General features: G+C 41.4%; 1 protein-coding gene across 1 annotated transcript in view; it reads left to right on the top strand.

Moving 5' to 3' along the window:
- Positions 1 to 463: 463 nt before the first annotated feature.
- The window catches only part of erfl (ETS repressor factor like), a 47,470-nt gene continuing 33,556 nt past the window's right edge, over positions 464 to 14,377 (top strand). The window contains exon 1 of the mRNA XM_004916241.4: positions 464 to 1,235. The gene's annotated coding sequence lies outside the window, so the exon portion shown is untranslated. The remainder of the gene's footprint in view (positions 1,236 to 14,377) is intronic.

Here is a 14,377-nt window from a genome sequence, read left to right as displayed (position 1 = left end):
GTGAGAAGCGGTCGATAAGTAATTGTTATTGCGAGCAGGGAATGCAGAGAGGGGTCCAACTACAACAATTCTCATTTATTTGGCAGCTTTTTATTTTTTTATTTTATTGGTGGCATCTGTCCTTCTCTGCCTCACCCCTCCGCTGCCCCTGCAAGAGGGGTGACATCCATCCATCTCACTTTAGGGGGTCTCTCCAACACACACACATACAGGGAAAAGGGAAAGGAGGAGGAGGGGGAGGAAGGAAAGAGGAGGGGGCGAGGGTAAAAAAGCCATTTTCAGCAAAACAAGTTTTTTTTTTTTATCTAGCACTCCCTAACAGCCCTCTGTAAATGAAATCACTCATTTTCATCAAGTGGCAGGCCAAATATTATCTACAGTGCATTGAGAGGGATCGAATCCTATTTAGAATCGCGATTCGACATCTGTTTTCAAATTTGATCATCTATGAACTTTATTTTCCGAGTTTGGGGAAAATTATATTGTATCGATCCCAGACACTGGCTGCCTGTACATATATTTTCTGCTGCTGCTGCTGCTCTGCTGCTAAGGGGAGAAGGTGCTGGGGAAGGAGTTTAGTCTGATACTGCAGCCGATACACACACACACACCTCCTCTCTCCTCTTCTACTATCTCTCCATCTCTCTCACTGACATTTATCCCTCTGGCTCTCCCCTCTATTCATAGCTCTCTATTTCTTCTCTTTACCTCTTTCTCTCTAATTTTCCACCCCATTTCTCTTCTCTTGTGCTGCGCCTCCATTCCTGCCCTTTGGTGTCTTGATTTGTTCTATATCCTTCCACCTCTTTTCTCTTTTGTAACCACTTCATCTTTACTTCCTAACCCATCTCTCACATTTTTCCTATCTTTTCATTCCATCATCTCTCCATTTCTCTCATCCCTTCTTTCCTACTATCACTCCATCTCTTGATTACCTTCACTCCACCTCACATCTCCTCCTCTCCAACTTCTCTCTCCTCCTCTATTCCTCCTCCTTTCACTTTTCCTTTTCTACACTTTCTTCTCTTCTTTTATGTCCTTCCCGCTTCTTCTCTCTACCCCTGGGGTACCTTCCTTCTGAATTTACCAAGCTTTCCGTCCTGGAAGGAGACTTTGAGAAGAAGACACCATTATTATGAACCCCTCTTTTTTCACTTTCTTTCTTGTGGTTTAATTTACCGAACTCCTGCGGAAGCCCCAGCAGTTTGCATTGGATACTGGATGCCAAGGAAAACGTGAGTCCGCTAAAGGGTCTGGGATTTTGGGAGATTCCCCATGTGCTTGGACTATTTGGTGGGGTGTATGTACCAACGAGTCACCTTTATGTGACAATACTGGGCAGGGGATATTGGAGGGTAACGCACCATTGTGCTATCAACGCGGGCTGTTCCTGCTGGGAAAGTCACATAACATAAAGTAGTGGGGATTTAGGTACCATGCAGGGGAAGGTAATTCATTTCTCAAGTCCAAGTGCAGCAAGTTCTGAGCGTTGGTCAAGGGGAAGGTTATAGCACTACCGTAGAGCAGGCAGTGAAGACAGAAGCGTGTAAACGCGATGTATGGATACAGCTGCTGTACGGGCACCATTATAAGGCTGTTTAGGAAGCTTCCCATCACTCGATGTAGTCCGGCAGACACTTCTTGTACGAGGGCACACTGCTACTGTAGTGTTTGCGTTTAGTTGTACATGGAGTACAGGCAATAAGAGTCTGCAATACAGCTGCTGCAGCGGATCTTTGCCCTGGAGGTGGTAACTCAGCGTCTAAAGTGCAGCCCTGCACTCAGATCCAGCAGTGGGAGTGAGCCCATACCTTCTGCATAGCAGCTCTGCACTGGCACATTGTACCGGGGGAGCAACACAACTTCTCTATGGGAACAGAACTTCTGTAGTATAGATTATGCTCAGTATTGGTGGAGGGAGGGTTTGCATAGCTTTTGTATTGCAGCCTCACCTTGTGCTCAGTCACATTTTGGGTTGATGGGAGTTATAAAACTGCTTTTAAGAAGGCACTACTTAGGGCTGGATTGGAGGAGTAATTGCTGTAGTGGACAGGTACTCTATATTAGGTGAAACAACTGTTGTAGTGAAGAGTAAAAGCTCATCTTTGATTAAACTAGGTAACACAACTCCTGCAGTGCACTCACACCTTGTGTTTGCAGAGATGTAACAGAACTCCTGCAGAGTAGTAGCTCACACCTTGGCTTACTAAAGGAAACACAGCGACTGCAGAACAGAACTTCACATCCTTTACTGGAGGAGGTAACACAACTCCTGCAGTGCAGACACTCACACCATTCCCTGAAAGAGGCAACACACCTGCTGTAGCACAGAACTTCACATCCTTTATTGGAGGAGATGACACAAGAGCAGTAGTTTTGAGGTGTAGCACCTCAGGCTTTCCATGCAGGTGGGTATCAGAACTACTGTAGGGCAGAGAGTGCAGGTGGTTGTGCTGCGAGTGGAAGTTTGGCACTATCCTCCATAACACTTGTAAGTTTTACAGCCCATTTCTCTATCTGATCCACCTATCCTGTGTGCCTGGAGTGAGGTTCCCAGTACCTGTATGCACATTTGGCTGCATTGCCCTACCAGGCTCTCTCTCTCTATATATATATATATACGCATGGCAGAGAACTCACCAAACAAAAACACAGCATTCTCTACCCGCTGTTTCCACTGTCTTTCTGATTCTTCATCCCTGCAACCCCCTCCTTTATATAACAGGTACACAGCTTTTTTGGTGAATATCAAGCACACAAATAATTATCCCTGTTGTTAATTAATTTCATACTTTTTTCATACCTTTTTATTTTTTCACTCTTCCTACTCGCATGAAATTCCTTCCCCTGATTAATATCCCTTTCTACCTTTCTTAGCACCCCATTTATCTCACCCATGTCTCTATCTGCCCCCCCCCTCATGCTCACGTCTCATCCCCTCTCTGCAGCTAACTGGGGCCGGTTTCCGTTTAGATTAAGCCAGGGAACCTAATTCCAGGGCAAGGATCGAATTTTCTGGCAACAAAGGGAAATAGCGTATTGATCAGGAGCTCCGGAGATTAAGAGACAAGTGTGTGTATCCATCAGAGCTAAACTGCCTCTCTCTGCCCTCTGTGGGGCTGCCTGCGGACGCCTGCTGCATGCCAAACTGTCACTGCACTTAACTCTCCCATCACCTTTCCAGGCCTGGTACTAAAATATCCATGTCTTGCCAGCACAGCAGTGCCCACAACCAGCTGCCAAACTAGTGCAAAAGCTGGACCCAGCTTTCTTCCTACAGAGTCACCCCAAAGTAGTGTAGGCTTTCAACCCCCAAATTATCTGTGTATATTTAAAAAATAGTTGCCCTGACACTTTTTTTTAGCCCTGCTTTTTCTTACACACTGACTGTGTTCTCTTGTCTTTTGCACTGCTAATTCACTAGTTTCCCTCTATGCCCAGGCAGCACCACTGCATTCTGTCTATGCCCAGGCAGCACCACTGCTCCCTATCTATGCCATATTAGTATTAATGCTCTCCCTGTGTGTACCAACTGAACAATATGTTTATGTGGCCTGGCAGTACCTATATTTAATGCCTCCCAAAGGGGCAGCACCTTTTTTTTGCTCCCCTCCAACACTGCTGTTTTGTAAATGTGCATTGGCACTACTAGGCATTTATAACTGTGCATGAAAGTCCTGGTTCTTTGTATCTGTATGCTTTTCAGTGGTTCCTACAGTGTTGGTGGCATGCACTGGTGAACTGGCAGTACTTTGTGTGCATTTGTGCAGACGGTCCTGCTAGCGTGCGATGACAGTAAACTGACAGTAGTTATGTAATTATGCATTTGTGATACATTTTTTTTAATACCTGTGCAGTAGCAGTGCCCTTACCTTCAGTCTGTGCCCTTACCTTCAGTCTGTACCCTTACCTTCAGTCTGTACCCTTACCTTCAGTCTGTGCCCTTACCTTCAGTCTGTGCCCTTACCGTTAGTCTGTACCCTTACCTTCAGTCTGTACCCTTACCTTCAGTCTGTGCCCTTACCTTTAGTCTGTACCCTTACCTTTAGTCTGTACCATTACCTTTAGTCTGTACCCTTACCTTTAGTCTGTACCCATTACTTTAGTTTGTGCCCTTACCTTTAGTCTGTACCCATTACTTTAGTCTGTGCCCTTACCTTTAGTCTGTACCATTACCTTTAGTCTCTGCCCTTACCTTTAGTCTGTACCCTTACCTTTAGTCTGTACCCATTCCTTTAGTCTGTGCCCTTACCTTTAGTCTGTACCATTACCTTTAGTCTGTACCATTACCTTTAGTCTCTGCCCTTACCTTTAGTCTGTACCATTACCTTTAGTCTGTACCCATTCCTTTAGTCTCTGCCCTTACCTTTAGTCTGTACCCTTACCTTTAGTCTCTGCCCTTACCTTTAGTCTGTACCCATTCCTTTAGTCTCTGCCCTTACCTTTAGTCTGTACCCATTCCTTTAGTCTCTGCCCTTACCTTTAGTCTGTACCCATACCTTTTAGTCTGTACCCATACCTTTTAGTCTGTACCCTTACCTTTAGTCTGTACCCATACCTTTTAGTCTGTACCCATACCTTTAGTCTGTACCCTTACCTTTAGTCTGTACCCATTCCTATAGTCTCTGCCCTTACCTTTAGTCTGTACCCATTCCTTTAGTCTCTGCCCTTACCTTTAGTCTGTACCCTTACCTTTTAATCTGTACCCATTCCTTTAGTCTGTACCCTTATCTCTAGTCTGTGCCCTTACCTTTAGTCTGTACCCATTCCTTTAGTCTCTGCCCTTACCTTTAATCTGTACCCATTCCTTTAGTCTCTGCCCTTACCTTTAGTCTGTACCCTTACCTTTTAATCTGTACCCATTCCTTTAGTCTGTACCCTTATCTCTAGTCTGTGCCCTTATTTTCAGTCTGTGCCCTACCAACGTTTGCACGTGCCTTGGCCATTCCACTGTTTTACATCTGTGCACTATAACTAACTCTAGTTTTGTACTAATGCACTACTAAAACCACTGTTATGTGAGCACCAGTGGTACAGAGTTGCAGGTCATAGAGTTCCCAGGCTAAAACTGTTAGAGGAAATATATTCATTATCACAATTTATCACAAATGTGTGATTTGAAATGTTAAAAAAGCATAGTTTCCTAGGTTAAGGGGCCACTATAGGTCTGGGGGCCCACTGGGATTGTGTTAAAACTGTCCTGGGGTTTGTGATATCTGGCAAATGAAATACATGGATACATGATTTTAGTGCATGGAGAACATGTAAGAGAGAAAAAGAAAAGGCAAGTAATAAAAGAGGATTCCTGTCCTGAAGAGCTTACAGTCTGACTGGGTGCAGGTGGCTATGAGATGGGCCAGCAGGTATCCCATTTAATGGCATGTAAGATGCAAAGTGCTATGCCAATTTAAAGCAGCTGTGAGTAGGGGCTCCTTTGAAAGAGAGTCTGGCCACTTTTGAGTTAACTATAATGAAAATCCCAATTTTCTGCGTGGTCTTTCTGCAAAAGTCATTTGGGGATCTGATACGCACCTTGGCGCACAAAGTATCGATTGCATTTAAAAAAAGTCAGGTTATTGATCGCTAATGAACCATTATCGAGAGGAGATGGAAGGTTATAAATTAGATATGGAGAAAGGGGGATTCGGATATTAATAGGGGTCCCTAGTTCATTGACAATTAATATGGCCAATTATTAAAGCTTTATGGGTCGCTGAAACCTTTAATTGTATGGTAAGGGAACTTGCCCTCCCCTTTAATTCAGGGCATTTATAAAAAAATAAAAACAGGTCCTGGATTTACATTGTCAACTTTTACCATTTGGCTACAGAGTCGATCAGCATTTCTGTAGTGCAGCAGCAGCTGGCTGGCTCCCAGGGAACATTCATGGCCTAATGATTTTGGGGCTGCTACGCAGTGTAATAAACCCAATATATATGTACAATGAACATTAGTGGTTTTTAAATGTTAAATAATTCAGTGGTACTGCTGTAATTTATCTATTAATTTTCTATATAAATTATAATAAGAGAGGGGAATGCAAAGTACTGGAGCTATAAGTAAAACATAAAAAAAAACATGTTTGTATTAAGGGCTAAAAATCAGAGTTTCAGTAATTGTATAAAATAGGGGCAGAGTGAATTGGACTCAGCGTGCGTGAAAATAAATTACAGCGGCTTGCTACAGAGGTATTGGGTTCCGCACCCCAGGTATTACTGTCATATTGCAACTGTTATCACAGCAGAAGTGACAGCAGAATCAGCGTGGAATCTCAGGGTGCCGGAAACACAACTGGAAGCAAGAGTCGGGTGTAATATTATGTATATGAGACAATGGCAAACATTATATAAATGGGTGGGGGGAAATCAAAGGTAAAAAAGATATATACATATATATCTATATATCTATACCGATCTATATATATATATAGGGATAAAGTTGGATAGCTAGATAGACAGGTCTACAAAAAGAAGGACAGATATACAGATATAGACTTAGATTTGGGTGGAGAGAAAGACCGATTGACAATTAATAGAGATAGATATATAGATGATAGATAGATAATAGACAGATAGATAGATAGATAGAGAGAGAGAGAGAGAGAGTTGGTTAGCTATATAGACAGATTTAGCAAGAAAAGGACAGATAGAAGGACAGAAAGACAGATAAAGAGAATTGACTGATAGATGAACAGAGAGGAAAGACAAGAGAGAGAAAGAATAATAATGCAACAGTTTAGATAGACAGACATACAAGATAGATAGTCTGATAGATAAGTAGCAATACAACTTAGACTGCAAGCTCAGTTGGGCAGGAAACAATGTTCTGTAGAGCACTGTGTAAAGCTGTTAGGGATGTATAAGTCCTAGAACAGACAGATAAATAGACAGACAGACAGATGAATAACACACGCTGGGGTCAGTTTATCACTTGTCCCGGAGATCTGGGAAGGGAATTACAGAGCTCTTGACAGCATGTCTGCTAAAATTGACTCTTTAGTCAGATAAATAACTATGGCTAAATACTGCCAGGCTTGACTATTCTGCATAACTAGACTAATTCTCCTGCCCTTTCTGAGCGATAGCCACAAAAAAATTGGCTTGTAGAACCCCTTTAATAACACTTGTAGTGCCTAAGGCAAGCAATTTAAATAGGGCCCCTCTATAACTGCCACTTCCATTTGCCAACAGGTCAATTCACTACTGTTTTTTCCATTGGTTCCCATTTCATGTTTTACTAGTGAACCCTTTCCCCCGAGAGCTTACAGTCTTCTGGTCAGATCTTCTATATGAATATCTACCTAGAATGTGCGCACCTACGGCCGCACTCTGTCCTACTGCTCAGCATGGCTCTAGGAATACATTCGGTTTCTACATTTGTAAATCTTTTGCTTTTAAACCTGTTATATTGTATTTGCGTTATGTTCATCCCACCAAAACTACTTATTTGTGATAAAAACTAGATTTGTCTTCCATTTGTCTGTATTAATTTTACTGCAAACCAAGGGGCAGAGAGCGTGTCTGGTCTGGGTAGGCTGCCCCCCAGCATTAGAGGTTGGCAAATGAAAAAAGATATATTGTGTAGTGTACTGAAGGCATATATTGTGTAATTGCAGTTGTTCAATTGGGGTTCAGCCTTGCTGCATTGTCTAGAATGTCTTATATCTCTCCCCCCAAAATCTGACCTATTTCTTTTCTGCTGTCTGGTTTGCCCCTAAAAAATGTTGACATGATTCTGTGGCTTGTTAATACATGTATATTTCTATTTCTTTAATGCTACTATTCAGTGCCAAATGTTTCTTATAGCACATTCATTTTAGGGAGAGAGGGAACAAAAGTAAATAACAGAGATTAGGGTCCTGTGTCAAGCGAAACAAGGATAGGAAGCACTTTCTTGCCCAATTGAGCTTACAATCTACTTATAAAAACATATTGCCATTCTATATATTAAAGGCACACATTTATATATTCCATTGCTTCTTTCTCCGTCAACCCTAGCCTTAATCTAGGTTGTTAAATAACAATCATTGTCATTGTCAAGGTTTTATGACATAGCCATGATAACCTCTACCCATTGTACAAAATGTGCTAATACTCAGATATTTTAACAAGAAGTGACCCTTAAATTAAACTGTCAGCTCTTCTGGTTCTGGAAGGTGGAGGTGGAGACATCCCTATTCCTTTACACATGGAAGCACTATTTCTGTTTTAGCACAAGCTCAGTTTCAGAGAGCTGAAATATATGTGGATCGATGGGCTAAAAAATATATGGACAGAGAATAGGGTATGGGCCCTCTTATATTTGTTATATTTTAGTCAATAGGATTGCTGCCAAGTAAAATACTAGCCAGAATCTTACTAGTGGAGAGTGTGCTTGCCCTGGGCACCTTCTGAAAAACCTACTTGAAAAGTGGATAATTATCTTGTCAGGTTGGGGCCACTAGGTATTGTCATGGTTGTAGTTTGGTTGGGGCCCTGGCTGCTTATAAAGTTGATAGTGTAGGTCCCAAGTCTATACAAAGCTCCGCAGCCTAACTGCTTATTGCAGAATTGCCATATTCCCTAAATTCCTATTCTTCACCTTAGCTGTGTGCAACGGGCAACAATAAAGTGATGTATGAAAATTGCTCTTTATGGATTAACAGGGTGCGGAGACCTAGATTGCCCTTTTGCACATGGAGAAGTCCATTTTCCATGTTTAATTGGAACCCTCCCCCCAAAAAAAAGAAAAAAAAAGAAAAGGGTACTTTCCAGTTTCCAAATAGGAAGCGAGCACCTTTTATCTACGCAAAATTCGTCTCTCTAGCAGCGAATGGATTAAGGGATCATTTAAGGATCAAGGCTTGCAGCGGCTCTCAGCTGCACAATTAAAGCAGAAAATTCAGTCTGTTCCCCAAGGGTTCACCAGTTTATTATTTTAGAATCATTTGGAACTGGAAAAAAAAAATGAATTAAGAAACATGGAAGTTACAGAGGGAAAAGGGACAACAGTGATTCAAATAAAGAAATGGACAAAGTTAGAAAAGGTAAAAAAAAAAAAAAATAGTAAAAAAAAGGCGAAAAAAAGTGGAAACATTTTAGAAAAAATATATACGTCCACAATATACTAAAACTGAATAAGAATAGAGCAAGAAAAAAGATAAAATTGAGACAAAAGAAAAGGCGTATTAAAAAATCATGTGCTCTGCGCCTTGTGGATTCTGCCAGTTGCATGTGGGTGGAAAGGGTTAAATTGCATACTAATCCGTATGGTACGGTGCCGGTGTAACAACAGCTGTGCCTGTATTTTCCATTACCCGGGTGCGGGGGGTATAGGAACTCATTCATGTGTACCCAAAAGCCATCTTTCCAATAGGCACGGGAGTTTCCGTCAGATATATTGGTATATGCTGTTAGTGGCTGATGCAGCAATTGAATTGACCCACAAATACACCTGTTGTGAATTAAAAAATTATGGGGAACACATTTATATATGTTATATATATATATTCTATGGGGCAGCATAGAACATCAGGTTTGTGTATATATCTTGTACCCCATAGAATAGCTCTGTTTCTGTGGGAGACTGTCCTTTGGGGCCTGTGAATCTAAGATGGACAGGTATGTGATCTATTATCCTGAAACCTGTTATCCAGAAATACTGCAATGCCATTTGCTATTTCAAGAAATTCATTGTTTTTTTCCTTCTATTCTGTAATAATCAATTATAAAACAGTGCCTTTTACTTGATGGTGAGTAAGCTTCATAACCGATTGGGGTTTTTTAACATTAAAATGTTTTTAGTAGCCTTAAGGTATGGTGATCCAAACCACCAAAAGATCCCTTATCCAGAAAACCCCAAGTTCCAAAAATTCCAGATAACAGATCCTATACTTGTACAAGCTCTGTACCCCTAATAGGAAGCAGTGGCCCTAAATAATGTAGTGAAAAAAAAATATTTTAAATGTACTTGGGTGTGACCATTGTTTGTGTTCTACAGGCACGGTCGGACTGGGGGGTGCATGGCCCACCGGGGCTGCCACCCCAGGAGCCCTGCAGGTGTCCACTGCACCCCCTAACCCAGCGCAGGGTCCCCCCGCTGAGCCTCTCTAACCCCCTGGAGGGTCCCCCACCCAACGTCCTCCCCTGAGCATGCATAAGTTTAACGCTTCAGGGGAGAAACAGTCGGCTGGGGGAGCGCTGGCAGGGTTCCGGTCCAACCCTGTCTACAGGAAGGGTGTATTTTTAGTGGTTGATATTTCCCCTTTTTTCTGGATAAATATGGAAGAGAGGCAGCTGTTTATAGGAAGGGGCTGAAATTGATAGGAGTGTCATGTTATAACATTCATTTCTGCTTGTATGAATAAGTTTGTGGAGAAGACCTCTGTGTCTATTCTGCCATATTTAATTGGGTGGGGAAAGACTCTGCGTCATCGTTTTAACTCTGCGTAATCAATTTAAACTTTAACATGGATGTGGGTGGGATTGTGAGAGTAGTAGTTCAACAGAAGCCAGTGGGCAACAGTTATAAATAACATTAGTTGTCTTTTCCATAATGCCTATTATGTATATGTTGATACATATCTCCGGCGGGAATTAGGAAGAGCCCAGTGAGTTGAACTATGATGACCGGCACGTACAATGTATTTTCCAGCCGAGATGTGTCTGGTTGGTTATTAGGAATCTCTGAAATAGATTTAGAACTGTTTTTGATTTATGTCATTCTTGCCCAGAACATCCCATCACTGCTGTCCCTTTGGCATCTATTTCTAGGCGCTAATACGTGAAGAATATTTTCCATAACTGAAAAGTTCATTTTGAATATGCCTGAAAACAATAAAATATATAGAAAAGTTAAAGGTTTTGGGGGGTAAAAAATTATTTGGAAAACTTTGTCCCTTCTGTAGGAGGGATATCCAAATGGCTAAGCTGCCTTCTTTTACCTTACGAAGCAACAATACAGTCATGCCTTATGGCTAAAAATCTAGTGATGCGGCAGCCTGATGTTGTACATCACAGGATACTGAGCTGGGATAAGAAAGCTTAGCAAGCCAAAATAAACAACTGTAGGTGAAAAAGAAGGTATTAAAACTGGGGAAAGGATCCAAAACAAATGTTGGATTTGGAAGAAATAATACAAGAGGATATTGGGTTATCTAAAGGTTACCCAACCCTGCTGTATACAATGAGATATACAAATAATAGCATGTACAGAGGTAGCGACACAGAAAGCTACATTACTTAGCAGGCCAAGTCTTTATGGTATTTATAAAAAGGTGAATATTGATGTTGCGCCCTCTGGCTGAGGTAGATAGGGTTTGTCCTGGAGGTCTGCAGGTCAGAATCCCACACTTCATACTCATATGTATATTAGAAATTACCGAGAATTTCCCAGGGTTAGTGATTTTATCCACTACCCTAATCGGACTAGGACTATTATTTTCATACAGGTAGTGGATGTCAAAGCTCGCTCCTAATCTGATTTGATCTGATTTAAAATAAGGGGAGCATTATTTCTTATAATACTCATATTTCACTGAGTTGTGATATTAGTGACATCACCAAACATTTGCCAGTCACCTGTTTAAAAGCAAACATCTAATTGGTTGCTATGGGTTACTGCACCTGTACTAACTTATCACACATCCCTAGTCCATCTAATCCCTCCATTTTAAAACAGGGTACAGACTGACCCAGAGGAAAGTTCCCAGGAGGTCAACTATCAATTCAGCCCTCTTCTTGATACCAAATGTGGGAATAAAATTGTTCCTTGGATCAATTACTAATTGTTATTTAACAAACAAGACATGTTATGGATGCACCCCCTGTTGTAAAATATATGGAGATTATAAGTTCCAAGGAGTTCCGTGACATATAAAGGCATGAAGGTGCTTTCTAATATCCTCATATTTTATAGCAAATGATACAGAATTTATAGTGTGGTGTATAATATATATATAATATATATTTATATATAAAGGTCACTTTGGAGTCCAACCCTCCTTCGCTGAACAGGACCCCAAGTTTTGGGACAGAACCCCTTTATTCACAATGTATAATTTTCCTTCAAGGAAACACATGCACTGACGCGGGGGGATGTTGCCTGTAAATGCTGACACACCGCTTAACTCCATTGAAAAGTCTCGTGTTCATTTGATATGAGGAGCAAATTGGCTTGAAAAAGGACATGTGGAAATGGGCCTCTGAGGTTAAAGGGATGATATCATTAAATGGTATAGGCTGTCGTACTGATGCCCAAGTCCCTACACTGCTAGAACATCATGCAGACAGGAAAGGTCTCTATTACGGTACAATTATTGACCCTTGCAGCTGTCAGATTATAAATCACTGACTGGTGTCCAGTCTGGTGTCTGACCAATCTATACGTAAAGTGGTTATGGGGAGAGGATTCTGTAACCTACAGCTATAAATATATTACAGGGGCTAAGTAGTCGATGGATGGAGCTGCTGTAGAGCGGCTGTGCAGCGAGGCCCTCTCTCTCTGGAGAACACTACACCCATAGTAAGTCATGTCAGTAATGCAATAGAGTGGGCTTAACATATTCAGAGGTTGTGAGTGGAGAAGGGGTTATTAGAGCCCCCAGCAGGGGTTATTTTACTCTTCTGTTCTAATGTTTTTTTTTTTTGTTTTTTTTTAAATCACTATTTATATGTGTTCCATTAGAGATACATTATCAATGTATAATTACGTATACAGAAAAGGGTAATGTAATAATAGGTACGAAATTTGCTTTGCTCCAGGGGTAGTAACCCAGAGCAACCAACTGAAGTCCTGCGGCCAAACAGCAGTGACTGCTGCCTGCTGATTGGTTGCTTTGGGGTTACTAGACCTGGAGGAAGCTTCACACCTGCTATTAATTTCCACCCCTAGACTTGTGGTTCTATATATGTAAATGCAGCAGGTGCAAATGTGTTAAGGTCTTAATTCCAGGGCCCCCATTGAGCTCCATCAGTTCTGCCTTTGCTAGGTGCACAGCCAAGGTGGAGCTGTAGGCAGGGCCTAACATGAGCTTCTCCATTAATTCTGGGTGCATTCTGGTATAGACATCTAGCATTATGGCCACCAGAATGGCTCCACTGAGCAGACTGTAGCTGCATTGCCTTACAATAACCCACGTAGCCAAAATCAAACAGATGTTTCATTGCCCAGTCTATTGCCTGCATAAATAAATAAACCGCTAGGATTATTTCCTTTATATTCCATTGATATCCATAACTATACCCCAGCGCTAATGATGTGTCGCTCTATCAATCTTTGCTTTTGTCTTAATCTTGTCTTTAATCTTGCATGCTAAATAGTAGTCAGCCGTCTTGAAATAATGCATGAAAGGCCTCTCGTGTTAAATTTACCCCAGGGATGGGGAGCTCGCTATAGATGGGGAGATAATGAAGTAGAAGTCGTTAGTGTCTGCTAGGAGACATTGAAATGATAAAGGGATTCCAGCTGATATTGCCATTAAAAGGTTGGCATGGGTATAGAATGATCTGACATACAGCTTGTCACTATACGCAAGAGCGTGCACTTGGATATCTGGTGTATACTACGCATAGACTAAAGGGACCACAATCTGGACTCAGAGGCTGAGCATGAATCATGGGAGCTATAGTTCAATAAAATCTGGAGCTACGCAATTTTTGTCTCCCTAATTTAAAGGGAAAAGCACCCTATGTACCAGTAGAGTTTACATTGAACAAATTTTCTGCATACGGAAAATTATTTGTAATAACATTTGGGTTTATTTCAGGACTGGTGTTAGAGAAGAAAGGGGATCTTGGCAATGCTGGTGCCATCTTTGTGGGGAAGAAGATTGTATAACTTGCAGATATTCAGGCTATGTTGTGTCTGCTGTTGTCTTGATACAAATCCAGCTAAATAACAGCTAAACATTCTAACAATTATTACACAATATAACATGCTCTTAATATTAGCTAAACATTCTAACAATTATTACACATTATAACATGCTCTTTGTGCTTACCCTTGCCCCAGGGAATGGGACTGGCCATAAAACTGGCCCTGCACTATATTTATAAAAGAATAATAAAAATGTGTTGAACCCTTTAAAGAATGAAACAGTGCCCTCCAATGGGGAACTTGAAACAAAGTGGGGGGCAGGGTTAAGTGTGACCCGCTTGTTGAGCATGTCTGCACTCCTATATTTGCACCTCTGCTTCTGGGAAATGGGCCCAAAAGTTCTTTCATTTCCCTGTGACAGAAGAAGAGATACAAGGGCCTAGTTTGGTAAATAGGCCTGTGATTTTGAAGTGATACTGTATGTGGCTCTAGGTTTAGAGCAAGAATATCATCCTAGCAAGAAATCTTTGGGAAAATTGTATCAGCATTAATGTAATTGTTGGGTGAATTAGGACATAGTTGT

The sequence above is a fragment of the Xenopus tropicalis genome, chromosome 7 (assembly GCF_000004195.4).
Source record: "Xenopus tropicalis strain Nigerian chromosome 7, UCB_Xtro_10.0, whole genome shotgun sequence".
Taxonomy (NCBI): Eukaryota; Metazoa; Chordata; class Amphibia; order Anura; family Pipidae; genus Xenopus; species Xenopus tropicalis.
Note: the sequence above shows the minus strand (reverse complement) of the source record. Positions and strands in the feature narration are given on the sequence as shown.